Below are 12,917 nucleotides of genomic sequence, written 5' to 3' on the forward strand. Positions count from 1 at the left end.
AGTTGAATTCTATTCTATTCTATTCTATTCTATTCTATTCTATTATTAACCTCTGTCTCTCTTCCACAGCATGTCTTTATCCTGTCTTCCTTCTCTCACCCCAACCAATCACAGCAGATGGCCCCGCCCCTCCCTGAGCCTGGTTCTGCTGGAGGTTTCTTCCTGTTAAAAGGGAGTTTTTCCTTCCCACTGTCACCAAAGTGCTGCTCATAGGGGGTCATATGACTGTTGGGTTTTTCTCTGTATGTGTTATTGTAGGGTCTCCCTTACAATATAAAGCGCCTTGAGGCGACTGTTGTGATTTGGCGCTGTGTAAATAAAGTTGAATTGAATTGAAATGTTAGCTAACTAGTGACAGAATCGATACCTCAGAGGAAAATGAGGACACTAAAACTAAACATCAGTGTAAGCGAACAGGTCAGTGCTGCAACAATGATCTTATGTTAAACCGAGGATACACTGTGGCTGTTCGGTGTTTGGCTTGCTGCACTGAAGCGGGAAATTCCAGCTGTTAGTCGTCATATTTGGGTTTGTGAAGCACTTTATAAACGAGGACTGTGGAGGAGAGCCTGTCTGAGTCAGGTGACAGGTGGTTACCAGACCAACAGAAGCTGATTTTTCCTCCTCTGGCTGAGAGCAGTCAGCTGACACGATCAGCACTAATTCATGCAATAAAGCACATGCAGACAGTTTACTTCATACTCATCACACCACAAACAACTACGTTTCTTCCTGAACCACGATCTGCAGGGAAAGTAGGTGAAAAAGAACATCACGTCACATCATCTCACTGACTGGATTCCTTCATATTAGAAGTGAGGACTGATGGTGAAGGAGACAGTAAAGCTGAGGACCTGCTGATGGACGTCAGGATTTCGACTTCAGTCTTGTTATGTCAACCTCTGATGCTGTAAACTGTTTGGATGTGTTTAGGAAATATAATATTTTATAGTTACATCTGTGTGAGTGTTTGACGGCAGGGTTTAGGGGGGTAAATTAGAGTTTCATGTCCCCTTTAAAAATGAACTCAGCGGTCTCAGTGTAGCCTCTTTGTGATAATTACTGCGATTTAAACAGAGCAGAGAAACAGCACAAACATGCTCATGCGTGTCTGTAGGAGAGCTTTACGGAGCTGAACAGCTGCCCTGGAAAAGAAAGAAAAAACAAGCAGTTTACTGCCAGTGTTTTTCTGCCTGAAATGGCATCACCATCACATTTTAATTCTCTTTTCTTCTTTTTTAATTTGTCCTTCACCTGACGATGAATTTATTTTAATGTGTGAGGTCTGGCTCCATCTTGTGGCCACACTGGCGTACTGCAGGGATGATTCTGTTTACATGTTCGTGCACTGGCTTTGAAATAAGAGGGAAAAAACTTAAAATCAGACCTGAAGGCAGATAAAACGAAGAGTCTGCAAACAGGAAACTAAACTTTCACATTTTAGACTGACCACAAAGCTGCTTTGCTTTGAAAGCATACTGGCTTCAAATTGTATTTTAGTCATTTTATTAGTTTTCTTTTCCAAATATGAACCATCAACAAAAGCAGCACAGTCACCTCAGCCCTGCGTTACATGATGATGGACTTCTACAGGTAGGACGGAGCCTTGTCAGCCGTTTGCTGGTCGTGTCGCTGAGTTGACGTCTGTTGCTCTGTCATAATTTATGAATATCCTGAGAAACAACTTCTTCACCAAACGTCCGTACTCTGAAAAGTGTCCAGAAACTGAGATTACACCTGTTCAGGTAACGACGCCACCTCCCTTGCTCCTTTCCTCACACGGCCCGTATCTTTATAAGTGTAATGTGTGGAAGCACACCAGGTAAAAGCTCCAGCATCGTCTCCTCAGCCAGTGAAGAATCATCATTTTCATCCACGATATCTTCTCTTCATGCTGAGGAGCTGCTGTGCGGCTTCAACACTGACACTGAGGAAGGGTTCGCTTGGATTTGTGTTACTGTTTATGGACCTAACAGGCTGAGCTAGTGTTTCAATTCTCTCAGATTACATCAGAGCCCTCTGAGCCCAAATCGGCTCTACTTCATATCTGCTCACAGACATGAGAGCAGCATCAATCTGAACCTGCCAACAAGAAGCTTTCAGGGCATTTTCCAAGTGACTGGTTCTCAGAGACGTGTGACAGGTTTAATTTCAGCACTCTAAAAATGAATTTTACATCCCCACCATATATCTGTGTGAACAAGATGATTTCTACTCATGTTTTAAGTGAAATTCTTTTTATATCAGAGCAAGAGCAGGACAACAACAACAAAAACGACCTTTCCTTAGAAACGGTCACGTTTGAGTTCATGAACAAGAATCTGAAGAAATGTCCAACCTGTTGATCAGTATTACAGCAACGCAGTGAGAGCATGTTGGATTCTGGGACTGCAGACGCTGAGTCAACCTGCGCTCCTCAGATCGGGAAGTTTCTCCACGGCACCGCAGATGCTCGTTTATCCCAAACCAGTCGTGTCCCGTCGCTTCAGTTGGGTTTCTCCTTCTTTTATCTCATCGCCATTCAAGCTCACCTCTTGTTGACTGGCATCATCACCGCCCTCCTCGCCTTCTTCCTCCTCTTCCTCCTCTTCTGGGATGCTGGTGAAGTCCTCAATCACGACTCTAGGCAGCCCCACGTGCTGACCGCCGTACACCTGAACCTCCTCCTGAGAGTTCTTCTGGATCTCGGCGCCCCGATCCGCCGGAGGAGCAGCCGGCTGGTGTTTCCTGTACTGCAGCAGGCTGCAGCTCTTCATTAAGATGGCGATCACATTCTTTCCCATCATGATCCCCGACACTCGGATGTCCCCGTAGACCAGCAGGTTTCCCGTGCGGATCAGGAGGGTGATGATGTTGATGGTGGCGAGGCTGAGGATGGGATAGAGCATCATTTTGTGGGGGACGATGTTCACCCCCTGCATGCTGATCTCGCTCAGGGAGACACACGGCAGCACCAGGAGGAGGATGTAGCAGTAGAAGAACATCAAACCCTCCACCCACAGAGGGAGTCCTTCACTTTGAAGCTCCCACAGGTTCGCTTGAACATCCACGACATCCAGCAGGTCCAGCACCACCCAGAACAGGCGGCTCCGTATCTCCTCTCTTTTTTTGTATGGTCGCAAGTACTCCAGGTGATCTATCGCAGCCAGTGTTATGAACACAATGGGAATGCAGATGGACAGCAGCAGCGTAAGACCTCTCCGGGACACACCTACATCCACCACCTCCACACCTGCGGCCGTGTCCTGGGACTTGTAGTTCTGATAAACAAAGTAGACCTTGATCTCCAAGACAAAGATGTAGAAGAACCAGAGCATCATGGCATAGCCTCGCCTCGCGGTGTGCACCTCTGACCCAGCCCAGACGGCCACGTATCGAAGGACGACGAGGAAACACGCGTCGCTTGCCAACACGGTGACGCACACAGCGAGCCTCCGGGAACCCGGATTCTGCTCCACCAGGTAGGCGTCTATGAGTGCCAGGCTGGTCACGATGAGGACTGCCGTCAGGCACACGTGGGGCTTGTTTGGTTGCGGGGTAACCATCTCTATTTGAAGCCAGCAGAGAGTCAACGGTCCAAACGCTTACGCCAGTATTTCTGCGAGAGAGTCGGCTACGATCCGAGTCATGACAGCGTCTTTATGGAAGGGTGCAGGTGAGGTTCTGCTTGGGCGTAACTTTCAATCGGAAACAGCCCTCAGTTCAAACTCTGCAGTCCAGTTACAGAAAGAGGACGCTTGGACATCAGCGTTCATCCCTTATTTTCCAGATCTTTATGCCACAGCTTACGTTGCCTGAGATATTTAAGATATTTCACTAAATTCCTCACTTTAAAGCTTGGATGAAGGTTGTGTTCATGTTTTCCTTTGGTCCACGTCCAGCAGCAGTTTCGAACTACCATCCAAACCGAGGTGAAACAAACTGAAGGTTAGCATCAGTGCTCCTGCTGTCTCTCTCTGAGACGACAGTGTGGAAATCTTTGGATTGTTGTGGGAGCAGAATCAGCACATCCACCTCTGGGCTTCCTGTTAAAGCTTGGTTAAATTTAAAAGTCTGTGATCTCCACACAAGCTGCAACTTTAGAGACTTCAGAGTTTCTCTTAGTGTTTCTGAGGAGGAGATGAAAGCTGCTCGTCTCCCCTGCGGCTCCTCGTAACTCAAAGTTTGTGCTGTAAAGTTTTGCAGAAAAAGCTTTTTGTTTTTTGACACGTTTTAAAGAAAGCTTCTTCAAAAATCAAAACACTGAAACAATCAGGACGAGTGAGCGGGCTCATTATTGCCTCCACGGCTGAAATCCATCGCCACGGCGCCGATCATCAAGCCGGACCGTCGTCGCTCCCTTCTGAGCGTGCAGAGAGTCTTCCTCGCGTTTTCTATCTGCAGGCTCTGCTTTCAGCACGAGTTTCCCAACATCTGTGAGGGAGGGAGGAAACGAGCCTGCTCGACTCTACGTTTTTTTCTTCACCCTCAGCAGCATGTCCTTGTTTCTGCACACACACACCAAACTGTTTACACCACCGAGCTGCGCTCTCAGGGAGGAACGCTGTTTTCCATAAACATTTGAAGGGCTTCACATTTGTTCATTCTTCATCAACATGTTTTACAGCGAACAAAGTGAAACGCTGCGTCCAGGTCTCTAATCTAGCTGAAACTGTGCTGTAGTCACAGCGAACTGTGAATCTGAGCGCCGCGTGACCACCCACACAAAACCTCCACATCAGCTCATAGAGGAGTAGAAGAAGTTCAAACTGGAAGCAAAGAAACGGCAAATTTTCTCCAAAAATCTCACCTTTTCAGGCTGCTGCAGCTCCTCCCTGCGTACAGTCTGAGACTCTCTGCACCCACTCATCAATGAACAGGTGGTAAAAACCAATCAAACTAATCATATGCTCGTATTTTCAGCCACCGCGGATGCAGCATCTGTGCAAGGGTGGCTGAAATGGCTGAAACGATGCTAAAGCGCGACATGACTTTTGCGTGCGGTAGTATCCTGGTGCAGGTGTGTGGTTCTCTTCTGAAAATACTGGGCGTAAAGCAGCGTCTCAGACCTCGGTCTGTGATCCCTGTGGAGAGTCACTGGAAAATGAGGTGAGCCTCAGGTCTGAAAGGAGTTTCCTTTGGGCCCAACGTAGGAGGCAGGAAGCTCACAGACAGCTTCCAGGAGAGGTTTTGAGTCCAAACATTAGGGAACTCTCAGGGAACATCGGGGAAGAGCTGGCTTTGTACGATCACTTCTTTTCTCTGCTTTTAAGCTCTGCTGAAACAAAGTTGGTCAAAACAGAGGAAGCATCGTCTCAATGGCCTCTGACGTCTTCCCCATCCTCCCAGTGTGGGCTACAAACGCACTGATGGGCCACAGGAAGCCTTCCTCTCACACAGAATGAACTGTGTTCCTGTTCTTCTGCTGGTCACAGGAGTTTACCTGGAGTCTGATGGACATACGAGGACAAAGTTTGGTGCTGTTGACACTGCTCTCTGTGTTTGTGTTCAAAGCAGTGATCACAGGCTGCGCTTCGTGAGCTTCAGGTGTTTGTTGATCATCAGTTCAGTCTTTTTTTGGAAGCTCTGATCTTAATGACCTAACTTTTATCTGGGCTAAGCTTTTTATGGGAAGACCACATTAAAAAGTCATGAGAAAATGCTCTGGAGCTGCATGAGGATGAATTACATTAGCCCAGTTACCGCCTCATACGGCTGACTCCCGCTCAGCGCCGCGTTCAAGGACGGATCTGACATTCTTTCAAGCTCGCTACTGCTGCGACAGGGCCAGCGGTGACACGAGGGGACGCCTGGCTCCACATCAGAGGTGCAGATTTCTCATTTAGTGGGTCACGAGTGAAACCAGCTGGTGGCTTTGCAGCACATTAGGATAAAAATCCTAACGAGGCATTAGAGCTGAAAGAAACTAAAGTATGAACTTAAAGTGGAGCATGAGCTCACTCAGGTGGCTGACCCATCACAGCAGAGTGCGGCGAGAGGCTGTTAACAGCAACTGCATCTCTGCAGTGCATCCAGCGTCAGAAACATGTAAATGGATCAAAACAAAAGGAAACGCACGTGAGCAGGAAAACCGTCACACCACAATCGTCTGCTGAGGTGAGCGTTAGCGCCTTATCTCATGTCATCGGCGTAAATGCAAGCAGCTGAGCTCTCTGTGGAAGGAAAGCGTCTCGCTAAGACCGCAGGCCGACGGCCTCGGCTCTGCCTGCAGCTCCATTTTTCCCTGATGCAGGAACTCTGCACTCCTACGCTCACTTCAAAGCCAGCTGGAGGGAACACAGGAGCCATTAGCATAGATTAGCATATACCTACAGACGAACCCCATCCAGCAGCAGCTGTAAACTCTCCATCCCGGGATGAGAAGCTCTCAGGAAACAGATTTTCCTTCTGATCCTTCCTGGAGCCAAGCGCATTTTCATTAAGCAGTTCGGCGCTGCCAGCATTTCAGAAATCTTTGTGTTAGCGCGTCTGATGAAGCTCGTCCGTCTGCGTTTCCAGTTTGGGGTGAGGTTTGTTAGGAGCGGCCGGGAAAGGAGGAACAGCGTCGATGGGAAGTTTTGTGGATGAACACTGAGCATCAACAGGAGCAGCATGAAGGGAGACATAAAGCACGAAGCAGCCGTCCTCCATACGACCTCTGACCTCTCTCATGTTTTCCTTCGAACACCTGAAACCTCAAAGCTCACAGACATGAAGTCCATGTAGCTGTGCTCACATTTAAGCTGCTCAGCATCGAGCCGCTCTGGCGCCATTTCCAGCGATAACTTTCCAGAGCTGTGATGTTGTGTTTGTTCAGTTTCTGCTGCCTTGATTGCAAAGCCCTAATAAAAAAGACATTTTTACTGTCACACTGTTACCTGCTTAAAAGAGGGAAATATAAAATAGCAGCTTCCAACCTGTGGCAGGAACACTCTTATTCAGAGTTCATTGTCCAACAGCTCAGACATGGACAATCATTTGTTGGTATAACACTGTTCCTGAAAATAAAAGGGAGCCGAGGTCCTACTGCACAGTCTTTTATATTCTGTGTCACTGATTCCTGTAGAGAAACTATGTGTTTACTAGCTGCTTGTTGGTTATGGTATCACACTGCATTATTGAAAAATGTCACATTTAAATGTCATTACTTCTCCCACAGCAGCAGAAGGTTAACAGCAGTTTCAGAGTCTGTCCACTCTGAGCTGACCCATAGGAAACACCGCCGGCTAACTCTGAGGGTCATTGTGGATGATTCAGCTTCACAGCCAGACACCAGTGAAAACGAAGCAGGATGTGCAGTGCTCGCAGGACATCTCAGCACGGGGGATGTAGCTCGGGTGGTGGAGCCGGTCACCTACTAACCAAATATCCTTGGGCAAGATTCTAACCCCACGTCTGATGGATCTATTGCAGTGTCGGTGCATAAATACAAAGTGTTTGTGTGAGTGAGGTAGAGTGCTCAGATGCTGAGCATGAAAAGCAAGCAGCTGAAACCACAAGGTGTGAAAATGGGCGTCGCTCACAAGTGTCGGGTGAGCTCATTGTGAAACCTGGCCCCACCCTATCATGTGACTTCCTGAGGTCAGATGGCCCAGGGTGTGTGTGGGCGTTAAGGCGTCTGGGAAGGATCTCAAAACTGGATTATAGATGGCAGACATTTGGTGTCCTCTCTGTCCAAAATGTGAACACTGGCATCCTTGAAAGAGTGACCTTTGACCTTAGATGCCAATGGACAGCCGAGTCTTGTCCTGTGGAGGTGGCTCTTCTATGTTATGTGTTTATGAAGTGGCTGTTTGGTGTCTCCTATGTAGAGGCCTGAGCTCCCCTCGCTGTTTTTGAGTCACTGAGCGTTTGTTCACAAGGACATGCACGATGAGCCTCTATGTGACAGAGACACTGTGGGGAGTGTCATCTGTCCCTGATCATGTGTGTGCTCACACAGACTCACTCTGTGTTTGTCTGATTGTCCCTCAGACAAACAGGTTTCGTCAGGGACCGAGCGACAGCACACACAGTGAGGAAATCACTGCTGTGCTGTGACTGTGAACTCTGAGCTGAATCTGCCCATGACCTACACTAACACATTAATGTACACTACAGTAAAAGTAACAAAACACTGTGTGGATAGATGCAGCATACACACATCACACAGATGATCTGTGTGATGTGTGGTGGCTGTGTGGACACACATGGCTGCTTTACTTTACTGTGATGGCACTAGCATCAAAGTTAGGTCAGAGTTTGAGGTTTTAATTTATCCCCAGGTTCAGTCGCAGGCTCTGTCCCCTCATTGCAGAGTTAAGCGACATCTTTGACTCTAACGTGTCTGCGAGTCACATCATAGGTGCGAGTGGACGGGTCACTGATAAAGCACACAATCAAATTCACATGGAGCCTCTTCTTTCTCTGAACATGTGATAAAAACTGTGTTATGTTGAGTAAAGACTTGTTGATTCCATTAAGTTGTGGACTTAAAGCTGTCGTCCCTGATGGACAACATCTCCCACCCCATGCAGCAGACTGTGACAGCACTGAGCAGCTCCTTCAGTGGCTGCAGCACCCACGGTGTGGGACGGAGAGATTTCACAGGCCTCCCCACTGCTGTCAGACTCCACAACAAAGACTCCAGCTGATCAAACACATCCACACATGTGCAATAACACTAAGCGCAAAACTCTTTCTGGCATCGTTGTATTATACTCATATTGTATATAGCATTTGTCTTCTATTTTATTCGATTGTATACAGTATTTTATTTTATTCTATTCTACTGTGTACAGTTGTGGACAGTATCTATTGATCTCTTATTCCAGTGTTTTTCTCTAATTTTTATAGCTTTGCACTGCTGTAACAAAACAAATTTCCCACATGTGAGACTAATAAAGCTTATCTTATCTTATCTTATCTTATCTTATCTTATCTTATCTTATCTTATCTTATCTTATCTTATCTTATCTTATCTTATCTTATCTTAAGCAGCATGTCTCATGACATTTGCATGTTCATCCTAACAATACTGTTGATGATAGTTCTGTTACAGAAACAGCCACTAAATTAGGAACACTGGCTGATGGATTTAAAGATAAGGTTTGATAAAGACGTCTCACATCAAATGGCTTCTTAAACAACAGTTTCTCAAAGATCAACGACCAATGCTATTTCATATTTCCATGTGTAAGAGGTTTATTGAACTGACTGACAGTAACCGCTCTGTCCAAAGAGACTGACCCCGGGCCTGGGCTGTGATTATCGGGTGAGGAATGAGGGAAACAAAGGAGGGTGTGGGGTAACTTGGAGGACAGACGGTAGTGTAGGACAGGTTTAAACTCCAGGTGACCACGGCTGTCCCGTACAAGGACACAAATGGAACAGATGTTATTGTTCCCGCCTTGAAAGGTGTAAAAGGACGGACTGTTGGGTGTGGGCCTCATTTGGGTTTAATAGAAGCTTTAGTTTCTTACTGCTTGAATAATTACTTAGAAACCTGCAGACATATCAGTATAAAATAATGTGCAGCTGTAGTCACCTCTCAGCGCAGGGCAGCTTCTCCCCACCAGTTTTTACCAGTTGATGCACATCCTCATACAAAACTCTGTGAACTGCCGGGGCGGTTACTCTCTTTTGGAAAGTCTGACTGCAGCTGCTTTACAGCCTTAACAAAAGAGATCCATGTACATGATAATATGGAATCATCCAATCTTCTAATAAATAAAAAGTGTGCTACTGGTGATTCCTCGAAGTGGATAAATGAACATGCAACACTGCTATTCCCTCCTCCCACAATAATCTATAGATCAAAGATTATTGTGGGAAGAGCAGAGGCATGGGTTGTAGCACTATCACCCGGTGTGAACACAGTCTACACTCGAGCAGCTACAGTAATGAGGTCGGTTGACCCAAAACCTCGAGGCACAGCATTTGGGAAACACTGATGCACTCTGCTCAACTAAAAACAGCAGATGTAGCTAAATGATGCATTATCCTGCACGCTGCAGCCATCATGCAGAGCTGGTGCGATTGTCTGCATAAGAAGGAAAGGACACATCAGTGCTTCCTTTTGTACCTCCTTTAGCAGAGAAGACATTGTAGCATCCTTGATGAAAGCAAAGGTGATAACACCATCCCAGATTTCACAGACAGACCATCCCTTTCAGTCTGTTGCCTGAAGCTGCTTTACACTGTACAGCAACGCTGCTGCAATATTACTCTCAGCAAACAGATCGATGATGCTGGAACTTGCTGCTCGCCTCTCGTGCCCCGCACGCCTGTATTTTAAAAACTAAAAAACTGTTTATCAAAACCTCCTGCTCGTACAGTTGTTTCCTGTCTGAAGCACAGGTCGTAATGCAGGTGTAACTCGTTGGTTATGTCCTCAGGTGTAGGATCGTCACCCATCCATCTTCATCTGCTTTATCCGGGGCCGGGTCGCGGGGGCAGCAGCCTAAGCAAAGAGGCCCAGACCTCCCTCTCCCCAGCCACCTCCTCCAGCTTATCCGGGGGAATACCAAGGCATTCCCAGGCCAGCTGAGAGATATAATCACTCCAGCGTGTCCTGGGTCTGCCCCGGCGCCTCCTCCCGGTGGGACATGCCTGGAACACCTCACCTAGGAGGCGTCCAGGAGGCATCCTTGTCAGATGCCCGAACCACCTCAGCTGGCTCCTTTCGATGTGGAGCAGCAGCTGCTCTACTCTGAGCCCCTCCCGGATGGCCGAACTTCTCACCCTATCTCTAAGGGAGAGGCCAGCCACCCTTCGGAGGAAGCTCATTTCTGCCGCTTGTATCCGCGATCTCGTTCTTTCGGTCACTACCCACAGCTCGTGGCCATAGGTGAGGGTAGGGACGTAGATCGACCGGTAAACTGAGAGCTTCGCTTTTACACTCAGCTCCCTCTTCACCACGACGGACCGGTGCAGCGTCCGCATTACTGCAGCTGCAGCCCCAATCCGTCTGTCGATCTCCGGCTCCCTTCTCCCATCACTCGCGAACAAGACCCCGAGATACTTGAACTCCTCCACTTGGGGCAGGAACTCATCCCCGACCCGGAGTGGGCACTCCACCCTTTTCCAGCTGAGAACCATGGCCTCAGATTTGGAGGTGCTGATCCTCATTCCCGCTGCTTCACACTCGGCTGTGAACCATTCCAGTGGGAGCTGGAGGCCCTCACCCGATGAAGCCAACAGAACCACATCATGTGCAAAAATCAGAGATGAGATTCTGAGGCCACCAAAGCGAAAGCCCTCCGCCACTTGGCTGCGCCTAGAAATCCTGTCCATAAAAATTATGAACAGAACCGGAGACAAAGGGCAGCCCTGGCGGAGCCCATCACCCACCGGGAACGAGTCCGACTTATTGCCGGCAATGCGAACCAAGCTCTTGCAACGGTTGTATAGGGATCAAATGGCCCGTAGCAATGGGCCAGACACCCCATATTCCCGCAACACCTCCCACAGGACACCCCGAGGGACACGGTCGAATGCCTTCTCCAAGTCCACAAAACACATGTAGACTGGTTGGGCAAACTCCCATGCATCCTCAAGTATCCTGGAGAGGATAAAGAGCTGGTCCAGTGTTCCGCGACCAGGACGAAAACCGCATTGTTCCTCCTGTATCCGAGGTTCGACTAACGGACGAACTCTCCTTTCCAGCACCCTGGCATAGACTTTCCCAGGGAGGCTGAGGAGTGTGATCCCCCTGTAGTTGGAACACACCCTCCGGTCCCCTTTCTTAAAGATGGGGACCACCACCCCGGTCTGCCAGTCCAGGGGTACTGCCCCTGATCTCCACGCAACATTGCAGAGGCGTGTCAACCAGGACAGCCCTACAACGTCCAGAGCCTTCAGGAACTCGGGGCGGACCTCATCAACACCAGGGGCTCTGCCACCAAGGAGTTGTTTAACTGCCTCAGTGACCTCGCCCCCGGAAATTGGCGGGTCATTCCCCTCATCCCCAGACTCTGCTTCCTCCTCGGAAGACGTGTCAGTGGGATTAAGGAGGTCCTCGAAGTATTCCTTCCACCGCCTGACAATTTTCTCAGTCGAAGTCAGCAGCGCTCCGCCAGCACTATACACAGTGCAGGTAGAGCACCGCTTTCCCCTCCTGAGACGTCTGACGGTTTGCCAGAATCTCTTCGAGGCAGTCCGAAAGTCTTTTTCCATGGCCTCTCCGAACTCCTCCCACACCCGAGTTTTTGCTTCAACCACTGCCCGAGCCGCATTCCGCTTGGCCTGTCGATACCTGTCGGCTGCCTCCGGAGTCCCACAGGCTAACCAAGCCCGATAGGACTCCTTCTTCAGCCTGGTGGCTCCCTTCACCTCTGGTGTCCACCATTTGGTTCGGGGATTACCACCACGGCAGGCACCAACCACCTTGCGGCCGCAGCTCAGTGCAGCAGCTTCGGCAATGGAGACGCTGAACATGGTCCATTCGGACTCAATGTCCCCAGTCTCCCTCGGAATGCTGTTGAAGCTCTGCCGGAGGTGTGCGTTGAAGATCTCGCGGACTGGGGCCTCTGCTAGACGTTCCCAGCACACCCTCACTACGCGTTTAGGTGCACCAGGTCTGTCCAGCGTCTTCCCCCGCCACCTGATCCAACTCACCACCAGGTGGTGATCAGTTGACAGCTCAGCCCCTCTCTTTACCCGAGTGTCCAGAACATATGGTGCCACGTGCACTTATGGACACTCTTATGTTCGAACAAGGTGTTCGTTATGGCCAAACTGTGATTAGCACAGAAGTCCAATAACAAAGCACCGCTCGGGTTCAGATCAGGGAGGCCGTTCCTCCCAATCACGCCCCTCCAGGTCTCGCTGTCGTTACCCACGTGAGCATTGAAGTCTCCCAGCAGGACAACAGAGTCTCCAGGTGGAGACACCCTCCAGCACCCCCCCCCCCCCCCCCCCCCCAGGGACTCTAAGAAGGCTGGGTACTCTGAACTGCC

General features: G+C 48.9%; 1 pseudogene; it reads right to left on the minus strand.

The window, feature by feature from the left end:
• Positions 1-1,568: 1,568 nt before the first annotated feature.
• LOC146708627 (transmembrane protein 121 pseudogene) lies at positions 1,569-4,453 on the minus strand (annotated as a pseudogene).
• Positions 4,454-12,917: the final 8,464 nt, after the last annotated feature.

Source organism: Copadichromis virginalis, linkage group LG6 (genome assembly GCF_057382275.1).
Source record: "Copadichromis virginalis isolate Kocher_CV1m ecotype Utaka linkage group LG6, C_Virginalis_male_GT1.1, whole genome shotgun sequence".
In the NCBI taxonomy this organism is placed as follows: Eukaryota; Metazoa; Chordata; class Actinopteri; order Cichliformes; family Cichlidae; genus Copadichromis; species Copadichromis virginalis.